Here is a 17,494-nt window from a genome sequence, read left to right as displayed (position 1 = left end):
CAAAATGAAAGGAGCACCTTACTCCCTCGGTCACCAAACTCTTACTATAGCACTCAAAAAGCACCAAATTCAGCACTCGGTGCAAACCTATCATCTCAGTGAATCTCTTCTACACCCTCTCCATGGCCTTGACATCCTTCCTGGTGTAAGATCCCCAAAACCTGATCTAATATTCCAACTGCAGCCGAACCAATGATTTGTCCAGGTTTACATGACCTCTGTCCTTTTGAACCCCACACCCAGAATTATAAAACCTTGGATCCCATGTGTTTTTTAAACATTTTATCAACTTGTCCTCCCACATTTAAAAGTTTGTGTATCTGAAACTCCTTTTAGGGTTTGGGAGATATTAACATAACATGGCTGAAATACATTGACATCCAGTTTCTGATATAATGTGTGTTCTGGGAGAGAGAAGTTTAGTCTGAATTATAAACTCAAGCAGGCGCTTCACTGCAGAAAGGTCACCGTGGAAACGCTGATGAGACATTCCTTCACTGCAGAAAGGTCACCGTGGAAACGCTGATGAGACATTCCATTCCACAGATTCGACTCATTGGAAACTAATTGGATCGGGGAGAGGACAGAGTTTGTCTGTTATCAAGTCAAAAGGTAACAGGGGCATGGATGAGGTTTCAGCAGCAGTTGGGGTGGGGATGGACACAGGTGACATGATGGAGATTGAAATATCTGGTATTAGTCATGGTGTGGATATGGGGTCAGAATCTCAACTTGGGGTCAGATCTGACCCGGAGATTGTGCAGAGTGTGGTTCAGCCTCAGACAGTTCCCAGGGAGAGGGATGGACTCGGGAGTTAGGGAACGGAATTTCGAATGGTGACTGAAGACAATGGCTTTGGTCTTCCCAATTTTTAATTGGAGGAAATTTCTGCTCATCCAGTACTGGATGTGGGACAAGCAGTTTGATAATTGAGTGACAGTGGAGGAATGGAGAGGGATGGGGGTGAGGGAGAGCTGGGTGTTGTCAGTGTACATGTGAAAACTAACACGGTGCTTTTGGATGATGTCACCTACTGGAAGCGTGTTGATGAGAAAATGGAGGGGCCGAGGATAGATCCTTGGGGGACACCGAGTACAAGGAGTTGGAGAGGAAAGGGAGGTTTTGATGTGGTAGTTGCAATGATGGTGGGGTTAAATATTGTTTTAGGATGGGTGATGATGGTGCATTTAAAGATGAGCGACAGGACGAAGAGAGAGAACTATGAACAATATCACACAACATGGAGAAGGTGAATGGTCAGCAGTTTTGTGAGAATGTGGTGAAATAGTAATAATCAAACACCTTTATTAGTGTCACAAGTAGGCTCACATTAACACTGCAATGAAGTTACTGTGAAAAGCCCCTAGTCACCACACTCCGGTGCCTGTTCGGGTACACAGAGGGAGAATTCAGAATGTCCAATTCACCTAACAAACACGTCTTTCGGGACTTGTGGGAGGAAACAGGAACACCCTGGGAGCAGACACGGGGAGAACGTGCAGACTCCGCACCGACAATGACCCAAGCCGGGAATCGAACCCAGGACCCTAGCGCAGGAGGCAGGTCTAATGGAGAAGATGAGCTCTGATGAAGATAGGAGGTAGGAGAGAAACTGGAGAAAGAGGAGTTCAGAGCTCAGACCAGGTGGAATTTTCGAGACAATTTGGCCCATTGGTAGAGAGGAAAGCAGCAGAGGCAGCTCATCAGATTGTCTCAATCTCAGTGAGAAAGAAGCTTCATGAACTCCACACACTTGAGGTGAGGATGGAGGAGACAGGGGCAAGGGAGACCTTCAAACAGAACTAACTTGTGATGGGATGTTAAAAGATTCGACACACTTGTGTTAAATAATTGACTTTTATCCAGAATATTATCCCTTATAACTGGATTAGCGTTTATAAATATGAGTCCAACCCGAGTCCAATGAACATGCTTCAGTCCTGGATGTGATTAACAGCAAAATCCAATCACATCAGTTACTTGTGAACCCACTGGTGTCTCAGCAGGTTGCCTGAGTGAATGAATCCCTTTCCACACTGGGAGCAGGTGAATGGCCTCTCCCCAGTGTGAATCCGCTGGTGTAGAGTGAGTTGAGATAATCGTCTGAACCCAGTCCCAGTCAGAGCACCTGAATAGTTTCTCGTCAGTGTGAACATGCTGGTGGGACACCAGTTCCCAAGAACTTTTAAAGCACTTCCTGCATTTTCTGCATTTAAAAGGTCTCTCATCATTGTGAATCGGCTGGTGTGTCAGCAGTTGGGATGACTGAGTGAATCCATGCCCACACTCTGGACAAGTGAAAGGCCTTTCCCCAGTTTGAACTCACTGGTGCATCAACAGGCTGTATGACTGAGTGAATCCACGCCCACACTCGGGGCAGGTGAAAGGCTTCTCCCCAGTGTGAATGTGTCGATGGGTTGCCAGGTCAGATGGGTAATTGAACGCTTTGCCACAGTCCCCACATTTCCATGGTTTCTCCCGACTGTGAACTGTGCTTTTTCCTTCCATGTTCAAAATCTGATGATATTTAGGTTACGATCAGTTACACGACTGTCAGATTTTGATGTGGTGCTTGGTTGGAGTTTCCCAATTGCACATCCTTCCCTGCTGATACCCTGTGAAATTGAGTTAAAACAAACAAAAGGGAGAGACAGATCCCACAAAAACACAAAGGCAGGTTGTGAAATTGTGCTGAATCAATCTGGTAACTTGTGGGGCCGGCACTGGGAAAAAGTGACCACGAAAACTGTTGAACCTTTTGTGAAAAGTGAACTAGTTTGTTAATGTCCTTCAGGGAAGGGAACCTACCACCCGGTCTGAGCCCACACAAGATTTGGGCCTCTGCAAGAACACAAGAAATAGGAGCAGAAGACCATTTGGCCCTTCAAACCTGCTCTGCCATTGAACACATTTGTGGCTGATCTCAGTCTTCAATTCCACTTTCCCGTTAGCTCTCTATGTCCTTTGACTTCCTGAGAGACCAAAAATCTCACCATCTCAGCCTTATATATATTCACTGATGGTCACAGTAACTTCATTGCAATGTTAATGTAAGCTTACTTGTGACAATAATGATTATTATTAACATCCACAACCCTCTGGGCTAGAGAATTTAATATGAGAAACAGAGTGAGAGAAAGAGAGCGAGTAGTGGGGGAGAGAGAAAATCAAAAAGATTGATGGAAAGGGAGAGAGTGAGAAAGGAGTGAGGGTAACAGCAAGCAATGGACCAACAACTGAATCACAATTTGACAGAATCTCCTGAACCCTTAACCTCCACCACCTGGATGGAGCAGGACAGCAGATGTATGTGAACATCACCACCTGCAAGTTCCTTTCCAAGACACACACTGTTGAACTTGTCTGACATCCAGTGCCGGATGAGCAGAACTTTCCTCCATTTAAATATTGACAAGACTGAACCCATTCCCTTTCATCCCCGCTACAAACTCCAGTCCCTTGCCACCAATTCCATCCCTGTCCAATGTCTGAGGCTGAAGCAGACTGTTCACAACCATAGTGAAATATTTCACCCCTAGATGAGCTCTTGACCACATATCCACACTGTCACCAAGATTGCCGATTTCCACCTCAGGAACACAGCTCAACTCCACCTTAGTCTCTGTTCATCTGCTGCAGAAACCATCATCCATTCTTCTGTTACCACTTAACCAAATTATTCCAATGCACTCGCAGCCGGACTGCAACATTAAACAACCCCCTCCATCCCATCCCAAACTCTGCTACCCATGTGCTTACTCACACCAGCCCCTGTGCCCACTGGTCTGCAAATGCTTCCTTTTAAAAGGCACACAGAAGTTTAAATTTCTCATTCTTTTCCTCCATGATAATGATCATCCTGATCACTGTAATCTCCTCCACACACACCCCTTTGAGATCTCTGCACTCATTTAATTCCAGCCACTTGAGAATTCCTGATTTTAATCTCTCCACCATTACTGAGTTGCCAAGGCCTCAATTTCAGGAATTTCCTCCGAAAAACTCTCCGACCCTGACTCCATTTCCTCCATTAAGATTCTCCTTAAAATCTAATATCTCCTCATGTGGCTCAGTGTCAATTGTTATTTTGTAACGTTTCTCTGAGTCTCAAAAGTTATATTCTGTTCAAGTCACAATATAAATTCGAATTATTGTCACTGCCCTCGGCATATATTCTGCCCCATAAAGAAGAATTTGTAACTCAGAGTGAAAGTCTGTCATGAAGACAAATTACAAAAATGTTGCCCCCAACAATGATGGCGACTGAGCCTGCGGTCTGCTGCTCGCGCCCCAATAAAGATGGTGGGTGCGGGTGCGCGCGCGCGTGCGCACTACTGCCAGTGAGCCAAATAACGAAGGCGCATGCGCACCGCTGCCAGTACCAAATAAAGATGGCGGGTGCACAGGCTCGTCTGTCACAAAGCTGCAGCCCCCGCTCAGATCCCCAGGTACCGGTGGTTTATTTTGTCAGATGTTCAGTTTATATAACATGTTTACGAAGCGTGCCTAACAACCCGCATGATCCAGCTCTCCCTCCGTCCCGCCATTCCCACCTTCACGGATTGTGGATCCGAGAAAGAACTTTTTCTGCGTCGCCATTAATCACAGCGCGCATGCTTCACTCGGCCCAGTCCCGCCCCTGATTCACTCCGATTGGCTGGAGGACCAGTTTCTTTCGCCCCCCCCCCCCTCCCCTCCTCCCGGACCCGTCCACTCTTCTATTGGTCGCGCGATGCTGTCAACCATTGTCCGGGCATTATGAGGTGTCAGGTGAGAGGTCAGTGTTGGGGGGCGGGGTTTACAAATCCCGAGTGCGGCCCCAGAGCTGAACAATGAACATTCTCCACTCTCACTGTCCGCCACTTCCGGCTTCTCTCCACAAACAACCTCACAGACACCAGGGGGGAGACACTGACCCAGTGACAATGTCACTTCATTAGTCACCCAGAGAGACAGGAGAATGTTCTGGGGACATTAAATTAATAAAATCTGGAATTTAAAGTTCGTTTCAGTGATGGTGACTGAGGGTCACTGAGAAAATCTCCAATGTCATTGGATTCGGTCAAAAAGGCAGAACGTAGGAAACTAGTTAGTTTAAAGCCTGTTGTTGGGAAACTGTTAGAATCTATTATTGAAGAAGCAGTATCTGGACATTTGGAGAGTCAAACTGCTATCCATCAGAGTCAGCATGGTTTTGTGAAGGGTATATCGTGTTTGACTCATTTCTTGCAGTTCTTGGAAGATGTAACACGCCAAGTGCATAATGGGGTCCTGTCAATGTATTTTGACTCCCAGAATACATTTGATAAAGTGTCACATAAAAGGTAATAATCAAGGTAAAATCCCACGGGGTTGAGAGATATTAGCTTGGATAGAGGATTGGCTAACCAACAGACAACAGAGAGTGGGGTCAGATTTATTGACACATGTACTGAAGAAAAATGTTTTTACCCAGAGGGTGGTGAGGGTCTGTAATGCACTGCCTAGGAGGGTGGTAGAGACGGTTGTCTCACATCCTCTAAAAAAGTACCTGGATGAAGACTGGCACGTCATAACATTAAAGGCTATGAGACAAGTGCTGGCAAATGGGATTAGGTAGGTGGGTCAGGTTTATCATGTGTAAGTGCAAAGTCGATGGACTGAAGGGCCTCTCCTGCACTGTGATATAAATGAAATGAAAATTGCTTATTGTCACAAGTAGGCTTCAAATGAAGTTACTGTGAAAAGCCCCTATTCGCCACATTCTGGCACTTGTTCGGGGAGGCTGGTACGGGAATTGAACCGTGCTGCTGGCCTGCCCAGTGTGCTAAACCTGCCCCTCTGTGTTGCTGATGATACAAAGTTCGGTGGCATCATAGACAGCATAGATGATTGCATTATTTTGCAAGAAGATATTGACAGAAAAGGTCAATGGGCAAGATTGTGGCAATGTAAACAAGTGTGAGGTTATCTGTTTGGAACCAAAAAAGGATAGAACTGAGTACTTTCTAAATGGAAGGAGGTTAAGTACAGTGGATGTCCGAAGAGATTTGGGGTTCATAGAATCTATGGAACGGAGACCGGCCCTTCGGCCCAAACCGGTCCATGCCAACCAAAGAGCTCATCTAGGTCAATGCCATTTGCCTGCATTTGGCCCACACCCCTCTGAACCTTTCCTATTCATCTATCTGTCCAAATCCCTTTACAATCTTGTCAATGTCCCTGCCTCAACTACTTCCTCCGGCAGCTCATTCCGTACTATCCTCTGTGTAAAACCATTGCTCCTTAAGTTCCCATTAATTCTTTCCCCTCTGAACTTAAACCAAAGCCCTCTAGTTCTCGATTCCCCAACCCTGAGAAAAAGACTGAGTGTATTCACCCTGTCCACGCCTCTCATGATCTTATACATCTCGATAAGATCACCCCTCAGTCTCCTACGCTCCAAAGATAAAGGTCCAGGCCTGTCCAATCTCTCCCTTTCACTCAGTCTCTTGAGTCCTGGCAACATCCTTGTAAATCTCTTCTTCACTCTCTCCAGTTTAATAACATCTTTCCCATAGCAAAGCAGCCAAAACTGAACACAATACTCCAGGTGCGACCTCACCAACGTCCTGTACAACTGCAACATAACTTCCCAACTTGTATACTCAATGCCCTGACTGATGAAGGTCAGCATTCCAAAAACCTTCTTCAGAGAATTTGCAGTGCAGAAGGAGGCTATTTGGCCCATCGAGTCTGCACCGGCCCTTACAAAAAGCACCCTACTCAAGCCCACTTATCTACCCTATCCCCGTAACCCAGTAACTCCCACTTAACCTTTTTTTTGGACACTAAGGGCAATTTAGCAAGGCCAGTCCACCGAACCCGCACATCTTTAGACTGTGGGAGGAAACTAGAGAACACACGCAGACACAGGGAGAACGTGCATACTCTGCACAGACAGTGACCCAGCTGGGAATCGAACGGGGGAACCTGGAGCTGTGAAGCAACTGTGATAACCACTGTGCTACCGTGCTGCCCTATCTACCTGTGACTCCACCTTTAGAGAACCATGCACCTGAACTCCAAGATCCTTCTGTTCCATGATACACCCTCAGGCCTTACCATTCACTGTGAAAGTCCGACCTTGATTTCTGAAATGCAACTCCTCACACTGATCTGTATTGAATTCCATTTGCCATTTCTCGGCCCACTTTCCCAGCTGATCAAGTGCCTGCTGCAATTTTTGATAACCTTCCTCACTGCCGACAATACCACCTATTTTAGTGTCATCTGCAAACTTACTGATCATGTCTTGTACATTCTCATCCAAATCGTTGATTTATAGATATAAACAGCAATCTCCTAGTTACTGATCTCCGAGTTACTCCCTATTTAGTTAATTACTCCAGTTTCTCAAATTTAGAACAGATTCCCAATCAGCCAATCAGCTTTACTCTGAGGTAAGTTATTTATATTTACCGTTCAAAGCTCCTCCTCCCCGGATTCGGGCCAAATCCGCTCCCTGCCGAATAGGCCGTGAATCCCTGAGGTAAGTTATTTATATTTACTGTTCCGAAGCTGCTCCTGCCTGAGTTCGCACCAACTCCACTCCCTGCGTTGGTGAGATTCATACCTGGGTGTCTGGAAAATCGTTAGGACAGTAACTGTCCTGTAAGGTAATGAATCATTTTGCTTCCCAATTGGCCGAGGAAGGCAGTGTGTCACAAGGATGGATGTGTTGACCGGATTAATGGCTGGAGGATGGGGGCAGGTCATGTGATCAAACCTCCAGGAATACGTTTAATCAAAGTTGGCGAGGAGAGAATGTTGTGAATTTCTATCCTAAACTGACAGTGAGGTTTCTGTAATTTACAGGATAATGGAAGTGGAGGTTTAACAGACGGGAAAAGCAAACCAAACGTCACATCGCGATCTGACAGAGTCACTTGATTTATTAGAAACTGAATTTCAGCAGCATCTGGGTGTGGAAGGTAAAAGGTTTGTCTGTTCTGTCTGTGAGGGAAGATTTCAGGTCTCAGTGTGACTGGAAAAGCCCCGAGATTCACAAACCCTGGTTTGACCAAACCTGGAGAACTGTGTTCAGTTCTGGGCAACAAACCTGAGGAAGGATAGAATGGCCTCGGAGGGAGTGTAGCACAGATTTACCTGAGTGATATCTGAACCCGGGGTTAAATTACAAAACTAGATTACACAAAAGAGTCAGCGACATGATGGCACAAAGAAGGGCATTTGGCCCATTGAGTCCATGCTAGCTCTCTGGAGCAATCCAGTCAGTGCCATTCTCCTGCTCTATCCCTGTATCCTCGCAGGTTTATTTCCCTCAGATGTCTATCCAATTTCCTTTTGAAATTAAATCATTCATTGTGTCTATTTTCAAACTCCCTCATAGGCAGCAAGTTTCAGGTCATTGCCACTCGCTGTGTAAAAACATAAATCTCATATCACCTCATATCTCCTGTACCTTTGACATACAAACTTGGAACAGGCCACTCGGCCCCTCGAGCCTGCTCAGCATTGAATAAGATTGCAACTGATCTCATTCTAACGTTAACTCCACATTCCTGTCTACCCCTGATGACCTTTCACCTCCTTGCTCATCAAGAATCTATCCAGTTCTGCCTTAAAAATATTTAAGGTCTCTGCTTCCGCTGCCTTTTAAGGACGCGAGTTCCAAATTCTTACAGCCCTCAAGAGAATACAAAATCCTCATCTCCATCTGAAATGGGTGACCCCTTATTTTGCAACAGTGATGCCCTCGTTCTCGATTCCCCCTCAAGAGGAAACATCCTCTCCACATCCACCCTGTCAAAACCCCTCAGGATCTTATATAGATCAATCCAGGTTTTACCCAAAACTTTACATCTTTGTCCCTAGTTCTTGGACGATCAGTGAATGGAAACAGAGTTTCTTTGTAAACCTGATAGAAATCTGGCATAATCTTGTGTTCCTGAATCAAATCTCCCCTCAACCTCCTTTGCTGGAACTATTCTGGTAAATCTCCTCTGCACCTTCTCCAAGAACCTTCAGATCCTTCCTGAAAAGTGGTGACCAAAGCTTTATAAAGATTCATCGAATAGAATTGGAATCATAGAATTCCTACAGTGCAGGAGGCCACTCGGCCCATCGAGTCAGCACTGATTCTCTGAAAGGGCACCCTGCCTCGGCCCACACTCCTACCCTGTCCCTGTAACCCCATAGCCCCACCTAACCTGCACATCCCTGGACACTAAGGGGCAATTTATCAAGGCCAATCCACCTAACTTTCCCTTCATTGGACTGTTAGAGGAAACCTGAGCACCGGGTGGAAACCCACGCAGACACTGGGAGGAAGTGCAGACCCCACACAGACAGTCACCAAGGCCGGAATTGAACCCGGGTCCCTGGCGCTGAGAGGCAGCAGTGCTAATCACCATGCCACCAGAAGCATAGTTTTGGTGTCAATATTACTGTTTATGAAGCTCAAGGTCGAATTTGCGTTGCCAACTATTCTCTTTAGTATGACTTGTAGATATACAAAATCCCTCTTCACCTCTTTCTCTCTCCTCCCAAGGAGGCCAGTTGGGTTTTTATGACAATCCAGCAGTTATCATGGTCACTTTTTCCCAGTGCCGGCCCCACAAATGACCAGATTCATTCAGCTCAATTTCACAACCTGCCTTTGTGTTTTTGTGGGTTCTCTCACTCCCTATTTTCTGTTTTGAATCCGTTTCACAGGGTGTTCGAAGGGGAGGCTTCAAAATCCGGAAACTCAAAGCAAGCATCACATCAGGATCTGACAGAATCCTCAACTTATCATATCCTGAATATCAGCAGATTTTGAACATGGAAGGAAAAAGCATCATTCACACTGCGGGGAAACCGTACACGTGTTGTGTGTGTTGTCGAGGATTCAGTCAATCATCAGGCCTCACAAGCCACAAATGCAGTCACACTGAGGAGAAACCGTGGAAATGTGCGGACTGTGGGAAAGGATTCACTTCCCCATCCCAGCTGGAAACTCATCGACGCAGTCACACTGGGGAGAGACCATTCCCCTGCTCCAAATGTGGGAAGAGATTCACTCAGTCATCCGCTCTGTCCACACACCAGCGAGTTCACACTGGGGAGAGACCATTCACCTGCTCCAAGTGTGGGAAGGGATTCACTCGGTCATCCGCTCTGTCCAGACACCAGCAAATTCACACTGGGGAGAGACCATTCACCTGCTCAGAGTGTGAGAAGGGATTCAGTGATTCATCCAACCTGCAGAATCACCAGCGAGTTCACACTGGGGAGAGGCCGTTCACCTGCTCAGAGTGTGGGAAGGGATTTGCTATTTCAGCCCACTTGCTGAGACACCAGCGAGTTCACACTGATGAGAGACCGTTTAAATGTCCAGACTGCGGGAAGCGCTGTAAAAGTTCTGGGGATCTGATGTACCATCAACGTGTTCACACTGACGAGAGACCGTTCAGGTGCTCTCACTGCGGGACTGGGTTCAGACGATCATGTGACCTCACTGTACATCAGCGAATTCACACTGAGGAGAGGCCATTCACCTGCGCCGAGTGTGGGAAGGGATTCATTCGGTCATCCGCTCTGTCCACACACCAGCGAGTTCACACAGGGGAGAGACCATTCACCTGCCCCAAGTGTGGGAAGGGATTCACTACTTCACCCAACCTGCTGAAACACAAACGAGGCCACAAGTAACCACAGTGATTGGATTTTGCTGTTCCTCACATTCAGGACTGAACCATATTCATTTGGGTCTCTTTCTGCTTATGACAAACTCCGGCCCATTTACAGGGGCTAATATTCTGGCTTAAAGTCAAATAAATTGACTGAAGACCATAAGACATCGGAGTGGAAGTAAGGCCATTCGGCCCATCGAGTCCACTCCACCATTCAATCATGGCTGATTTCAACTCCATTTACCCGCTCTCTCTCCATCGCCCTTAATTCCTTGAGAAATCAAGAATTTATCAACTTCTGTCTTAAAGACACTCAATGTCCCGGCCTCCACCGCCCTCTGTGGCAATGAATTCCACAGACCCACCACTCTCTGGCTGAAGAAATTTCTCCTCATCTCTGTTCTAAAGTGACTCCCTTTTATTCTAAGGCTGTGCCCCCGGGTCCTAGTCTCCCCTGCTAATGGAAACAACTTCCCTACGTCCACCCTATCTAAGCCATTCATTATCTTGTAAGTTTCTATTAGATTCCCCTCAACCTCCTAAGCTCCAATGAATATAATCCCAGGATCCTCAGACGTTCATCGTATGTTAGGCCTACCATTCCTGGGATCATCCGTGTGAATCTCTGCTGTACCCGCTCCAGTGCCAGTATGTCCTTCTGAGGTGTGGGGCCCAAAATTGCTCACAGTATTCTAAATGGGGCCTAACTAATGCTTTATAAAGCTTCAGAAGTACGTCCCTGCTTTTATATTCCAAGCCTCTTGAGATAAATGACAACATTGCATTTGCTTTCTTAATTACGGACTCAACCTGCAAGTTTACCTTTAGAGAATCCTGGACTAGGACTCCCAAGTCCCTTTGCACTTCAGCATTATGAATTTTGTCACCGTTTAGAAAATAGTCCATGCCTCTATTCTTTTGTCCAAAGTGCAGGACCTCGCACTTGCCCACGTTGAATTTCATCAGCCATTTCTCCATCCCAGCTGGAAACTCATCGACGCAGTCACACTGGGCAGAGACCATTCACCTGCTCCAAGTGTGGGAAGGATTCACTCGGTTATCTACTCTGCCCACACACCAGCGAGTTCACACAGGGGAGAGACCATTCACCTGCCCCAAGTGTGGGAAGGGATTCGCTGAGTCATCCGCTCTGTCCACACACCAGCGAATTCACACTGGGGAGAGACCATTCACCTGCTCAGAGTGTGAGAAGGGATTCAGTGATTCATCCAACCTGCGGAAACACCAGCGAATTCACACAGGGAGAGACGGTGGCATTCGCGAGCGGAGCGGCCGCGATGAGCAGAAGCTCCTGCTGGTCCACGATATTGCGGTCTTTTTCGGGGGGCTCCCCGCTGTTTAAAATAAAATTAAACTTCTCCGGGGTCGGCCCTGCCTCCCTCGCCCGTCAAAGCTCCGTTTCAGGGAGCCGGAGGGTTGGGGGGGTGGGGGGGGGAGGGGCGGGGGGGGGGGAGGGGGGGACTGGCCCCGGCGGGTTCGGCGGAGCGGCTGCACGTGGAGGAGGAGCGGGACAACCTGAAAGCCGGACCTGAAAATTTGAAAGGAGCAGCGGGGGCGGAGCCAAACAGGCCGAGGCGGCAGGCCCAAAGCCAGGGCGTGATGTCGGTGAGATGTCCCACATCGGATGTCCCGCCTAGAATGTAATAAGAGGACTGAAGCCCGGTCCCAGGGAAATTCTGGAGGAATACAAAAAAGAAGAGAAAGATGTTTTAAAGAAATTTGGTTGGAAAAAAAAGTTTTCTCCCTTTTTTTATGAAGGAAGAAATGTTTTTTGTTTTTTCGATTTTAAAAAAAAAGGATTGAAGAAGGAAAGATGGTGGGAAAAAAAAGGAAAAATAATAAGCCGTTAAAGGATGCGAAAAGCAGCGTTGAGAAAGGTTGGAAACGCGGGCTCGCCGTTGAATGAGAAGATGAGCAAAAGTGCTGACAAGATGGTGGATGCCGGACCGCGTGGTGGGTCAGCACTACTTACGGTGGAGAAGATGACCGAGGTGATGGTGGTGGAGCTGGAAAAGCAGTTTGTGAGGCACATGGAGGCGTTGAGGAAGGAGACGGCGATCGCATTGAAGTCATTGGTGGAGGAGGCAATCGCCCCGGTGAGGATAGCTGTGGCAAAGACACCGGCCGAGGTGAGAGAGCAGGGCGAGAAGGTGAACGAAGTGGAGGAGGCCGTGTCGCAGCACAACAACCAGCTCAGCTCGATGGGGGAGGAGCTGCGGAGGGTGGTGGAGGTCAACAGAGGACTCTGAGCAAAGCTCGAGGACTTGGAGAACCGCTCGAGGCGGCACAATCTGAGAATTGTGGGCTTGCCCGAAGGGACAGAGGGTGCAAGGCCAGCAGAGTACTTCGCTAAGAAGCTGGCGGAGTTGATGGGGGAGGGTGAGAACCCCTCCCGGTACGAGCTGGACCGAGCTCATCGGTCATTAAGGCCGAAGCCCAAAGTGAATGAGCCGCCAAGAGCAGTAATTATCTGCTTCCATAAGTACTGCATGAAGGAGAAGGTGGTAAGCTGGGCGAAGGAGAAGCGCAAGGTGCAGTGGGATGCTGCTGGAGTTCGGATCTACCAGGACTTGACGGTGGAGTTGGCAAAAAGTCGAGGTTCGTTCTGGCGAGTGAAGGCGGCACTGTACAAAAAGGGGGTGCGATTTGGTATGGTATACCCGGCGAAGCTGAGGGTGACGTATGATGCCAAAGACTTTTATTTCGAGACAGCGGAGCTGGCTGAGTCGTTCGCGAGGGCAGAAGGCTTGGGACAGACGTGAGGAGCGGAGCTGGAAGAGAGACTGGGCTGTGAAAATGTATCAATGCTATAACTTTCTTTTTACTGACGTGTATTGTAATTTACTTCTCTTCACATTCTTGCAGAGTTCAGGTTATTGGTTGGGTTGATTGGCATTCTGTGTTGCGACGGTTATATCTTAGTTTAGTGAATTGTATGGGTTGGATTGTTGTTTTTGTTTTTTCTTTTTCTGGGACTGGGTGGGAGGGGCCGGTATTTCTTGGCGGGAGAGCCACCCGCGCTCGCTAACTAAAGTCGGCTAGTGAACGGAGGAGGGTGAGGTGAGAGGAGGGCTGTGGATATTGGAGCCTGGTTGGCAGGTTTCGATGGGCCTACGAAGCAAGCGAGGGGCGGGGGGAAGGGATTGATGCTGGGAGATGTTTTTTCGAGAGGAAATGTAGGTTGGGGGGGGGGGGGGTGGTTTGGGAGGGGGGGAAGGGGTTTGATGTTAATGGATAGGGGCGGGTCAGGCTCATGGGGTAGGGATGATGATGGTGGATAAGAAGGGTGGGGGCGGGGGGGTGGGGGGTGAGAGACCTCCAGTTGGGATAGTCACATGGAATGTGAGGGGATTAAGAGATCCACTCAAGAGGTCAAGGGTGCTTGCGCATCTTAAAAGTTTGAAAGCCGATGTAGCAATGCTGCAGGAGACTCACTTGAGTGTGAAGGATCAGTTGAGACTTAAAAAGGGCTGGATTAGTCCGGTGTTTCACTCTGGATTTGACGGAAGGGCTTGTGGGATAGCGTAATGGTCAGCAAAAGGGTACGCTCCCAGATGGAGAAGGTGGTGGCAGATCAGGGGGGTAGATATGTGATTCTGACAGGGGCGCTGGAGGGGAGGTTAGTGGCGCTGTTAAGTGTATGTTAGCAGATCAGCTCCAGAGGGAAGCAGCGACAAGGAAAATTGTTCAGCTGTGGGATAGGGCAAGGAAGTTGGTGGTGGCTCCGGATCTGATTAACAATGTTTTTGAGGCATTTTATGAGAGGTTTTACAGATCAGAGCCACCTGGGGGAGACCGTGAGATGCAGGAATTTCTAGATGGGTTGGAGTACCCGAGGTTAGGGGAGGGGGACAGGGCTACATTAGAAGGAGCGATAGTGGAGCAGGAGATAAAGGATGCGATTGGGAGGATGCAGTCGGGGAAGGTGGCAGGGCTGGATGGGTTTCCAGTGGAATATTATAAAAACTTCAAGGATAAGCTGGCACCCCTGATAGTGGGGATGTTTTAAGAGGTGATAGGGAAGGGGGTGTTGCCACAAACGTTTGGGCAGGCGTCGATTTCCCTGTTGCTAAAACAAGCTAAGGATCCGATGGAATGTGGGTCATATAGGCCCATATCGCTTCTGAATGTAGACGCAAAAGTATTGGTGAAGGGACTGGCGGGTAGGCTGTAGGAGTGCCTCCCGAAGGTGATAGGTGAAAATCAGACGAGGTTCGTAAGAAGGAGGCAGCTCTTTTCAAACGTTAGAAGGGTATTGAACGTCTTTATGGTACCGGCAGAGGGGAAGGAAACAGAGGTGGTTGAGGCATTGGACGCTGAGAAGGCGTTGGACCGGGTAGAATGGGGGGACTTGATGGCAGTTCTGGAGCGGTTTGGGATTGGACCAAGATTTGTGAACTGAGTAAAGCTACTATATAAGGAGCCGAGAGCGAGTGTCCGCACAACCAACATCAGCTCAAGATACTTTTCTCTCCACTGTGGGACGAGGCAGGGATGTCCTATGTCCCCCCTGCTGTTTGCACTCGCGATTGAGCCGTTGGCCATCGCATTAAGAGGTTCAGGAGTAGGGAAAGGAATAGTGCAGGGGGGGAATAGAGCATAGGGTGTCCTTATATGCTGATGACTTGCTGTTATATGTGTCGGAACCGAGTGTGTCGACAGGGAGAATAGTGGAGCTGCTTCGGGTGTTTGGGTCTTTCTCTGGGTACAAGCTGAACCTGGACAAGAGTGAGTATTTTGTGGTGTCTCGGCCGGGGGTGGGGGCAGGGGTGGCGGGGCTGCCATTCCGTAGGGCAGGGACTCACTTCAGGTACCTGGGGGTGCAGGTTGCCTGGGATTGGGGGGGGCCTCCGCAGGTACAACATTTCTATTTGGTGGGGAGAGTGAAAGCTGATCTGGCAAGGTGGGATGGTCTCCCTCTGTCGCTGGCGGGTCGGGTACAGGCGGTTAAAATGAACTTATTGCAGCGATTTCTGTTTATTTTTCAATGCCTGCCGATTTTCTGCCAAAGGCTTTTTTCAGAGAGATTGAGGGAAGGATTACGTCGTTCATATGGGGAGGGAAGGTGGCCAGAGTTAGAAAGGTGCTGCTACAGAGGGGAAGGCAGGCAGGGGGTTTGGGTCTTCCGAACCTGATGTATTACTACTGGGCGGCGAATGTGGAGAAGGTGCGTAGCTGGGTCAGAGGGGTTGATTCCCAGTGGGTCAGAATGGAGGAGAGTTTGTGCAGGGGGTCGGGATTGAAAGCACTAGCAACAGCGCTGCTCCCGATAGCCCCGGGAAAATACTCCGTGAGTCCGGTAATAATAGCTTCATTGAGAATTTGGAGGCAGTTTCGCCAACACTTCGGGTTGGGGGCATGGTCAAGGGAAATGCCGATTTGGAGGACCACAGATTTGAGCCAGAGAAGTGGGATAGAAATATTCGGAAATGGGAGGCGAAGGGGATTAAGACACTAAAAGATTTGTTTCTTAGGGGTCGGTTTGCAGGATTGAAGGAGCTGGAAGCGAAGTATGGGCTGGAGCAGGGGGAATGTTTAGAAACATGCAGGTTCGAGATTTTGCCAGAAAGGAGATACAGAGCTTCCCGGGGGAACCGGCCTCCACATTGCTGGAGGAGGTGCTGACGACAGGGGGACTGGAGAAGGGAGTAGTGTTGGTTGTTTACGGCGCTATTTTGGAGGAGGGGAAGGCACCACTGGATGGGATCAAAGCAAAGTGGGAGGAAGAGTTGGGAGAGGATATGGAGGAGGGATTCTGGTGTGAGGTGCTCCGGAGATTGAATGCCTCCACCTTGTGTGCGAGGTTGGGGCTGATACAGCTGAAGGTGGTATACAGAGCACACCTCACGAGGGCGAGGATGAGCCGAGTCTTTGACGGAGTGGAGGATGTGTGTGAGCGTTGCGGGGGGGGGGGGGGGGGGGGGGGGCGCTGCGCTAATCGCATTCATATGTTTTGGTCCTGTCCAAAGCTAGGGGAGTACTGTAAGGAGGTTTTTAAGGTAATTTCTGAAGTGGTGCACGTGAAACTGGACCCGGGCCCCCGGGAGGCCATATTCGGGATGTCTGACCACCCAGGGTTGGAAACGGGTGTGGAGGCAGATGTTGTAGCCTTCGCCTCGTTGATCGCCCGAAGGCGGATATAATGGAATGGAGAGCAACCTCTCCACCCTGTGCCCTGGCGTTGTTGGAATTCAATGCACAGAACCATGTTCCTTCCTGTTTCTGTGTTCCAGAAACACAGACGCTTACCCCAGGCGGACTGGTCCCAGCTCTGGCAGAACACCAGCCTTTCAGTGCAGGCTGTACCTTAATTTTCGCCATTAGAGTTTGTCAGCTCGGCAAACCCTGCACACCACCTTCACAATTCCTTTCCTTACAGCTCACCCCCTCCCTCCCCTCTCGCTGGGTTCCGTTCCCAAACACCTTTGTGCAAAGTGAGAATAAAATCAATTAACCAATAATTTTGGAATTCTTGACTCTTGAGAAGATTATGTTTGAACTGAGGGGAGGGACGAGGGCTTCTACAATTCATGGGCATTATTCATTATGCACTTTCAAGAATTGGATAACATCGAACATTAGTTTTGGGGGGGAGGGGGGGCTGTGTGTGTTAATGGCGACTTTGGGTGATTCCTGATTCCTTTTTGTCATTTGTTTATGTGAACATGCGGGCTAATGTTTGGGGTTTGGCGAGAGGATGGGATCGTTGTTATTGGTATGGGGATTGACATATTTGTTACTGATTATTGTTTATTGTTGGTGGGTGTAAATTTGGGAGAAAATGTGAAAAAGGAGAATAAAAAATATTTTTTTAAAAA

At 48.4% G+C, this 17,494-nt stretch overlaps 1 long non-coding RNA gene across 1 annotated transcript; it reads left to right on the top strand.

Annotated features, from left to right (window-relative positions):
• Positions 1–4,389: 4,389 nt before the first annotated feature.
• Positions 4,390–12,085, top strand: LOC140419482 (uncharacterized). The gene is made up of 3 exons (XR_011945815.1): positions 4,390–4,448; positions 7,837–7,952; positions 9,697–12,085. It is a non-coding gene; the product is annotated as an uncharacterized lncRNA (long non-coding RNA).
• Positions 12,086–17,494: the final 5,409 nt, after the last annotated feature.

The sequence above is a fragment of the Scyliorhinus torazame genome, chromosome 5, assembly GCF_047496885.1.
Source record: "Scyliorhinus torazame isolate Kashiwa2021f chromosome 5, sScyTor2.1, whole genome shotgun sequence".
Lineage (NCBI taxonomy): Eukaryota > Metazoa > Chordata > Chondrichthyes > Carcharhiniformes > Scyliorhinidae > Scyliorhinus > Scyliorhinus torazame.
The sequence above is the reverse complement of the archived record's forward strand: the minus strand, read 5'-3'. Positions and strand labels throughout refer to the sequence as shown.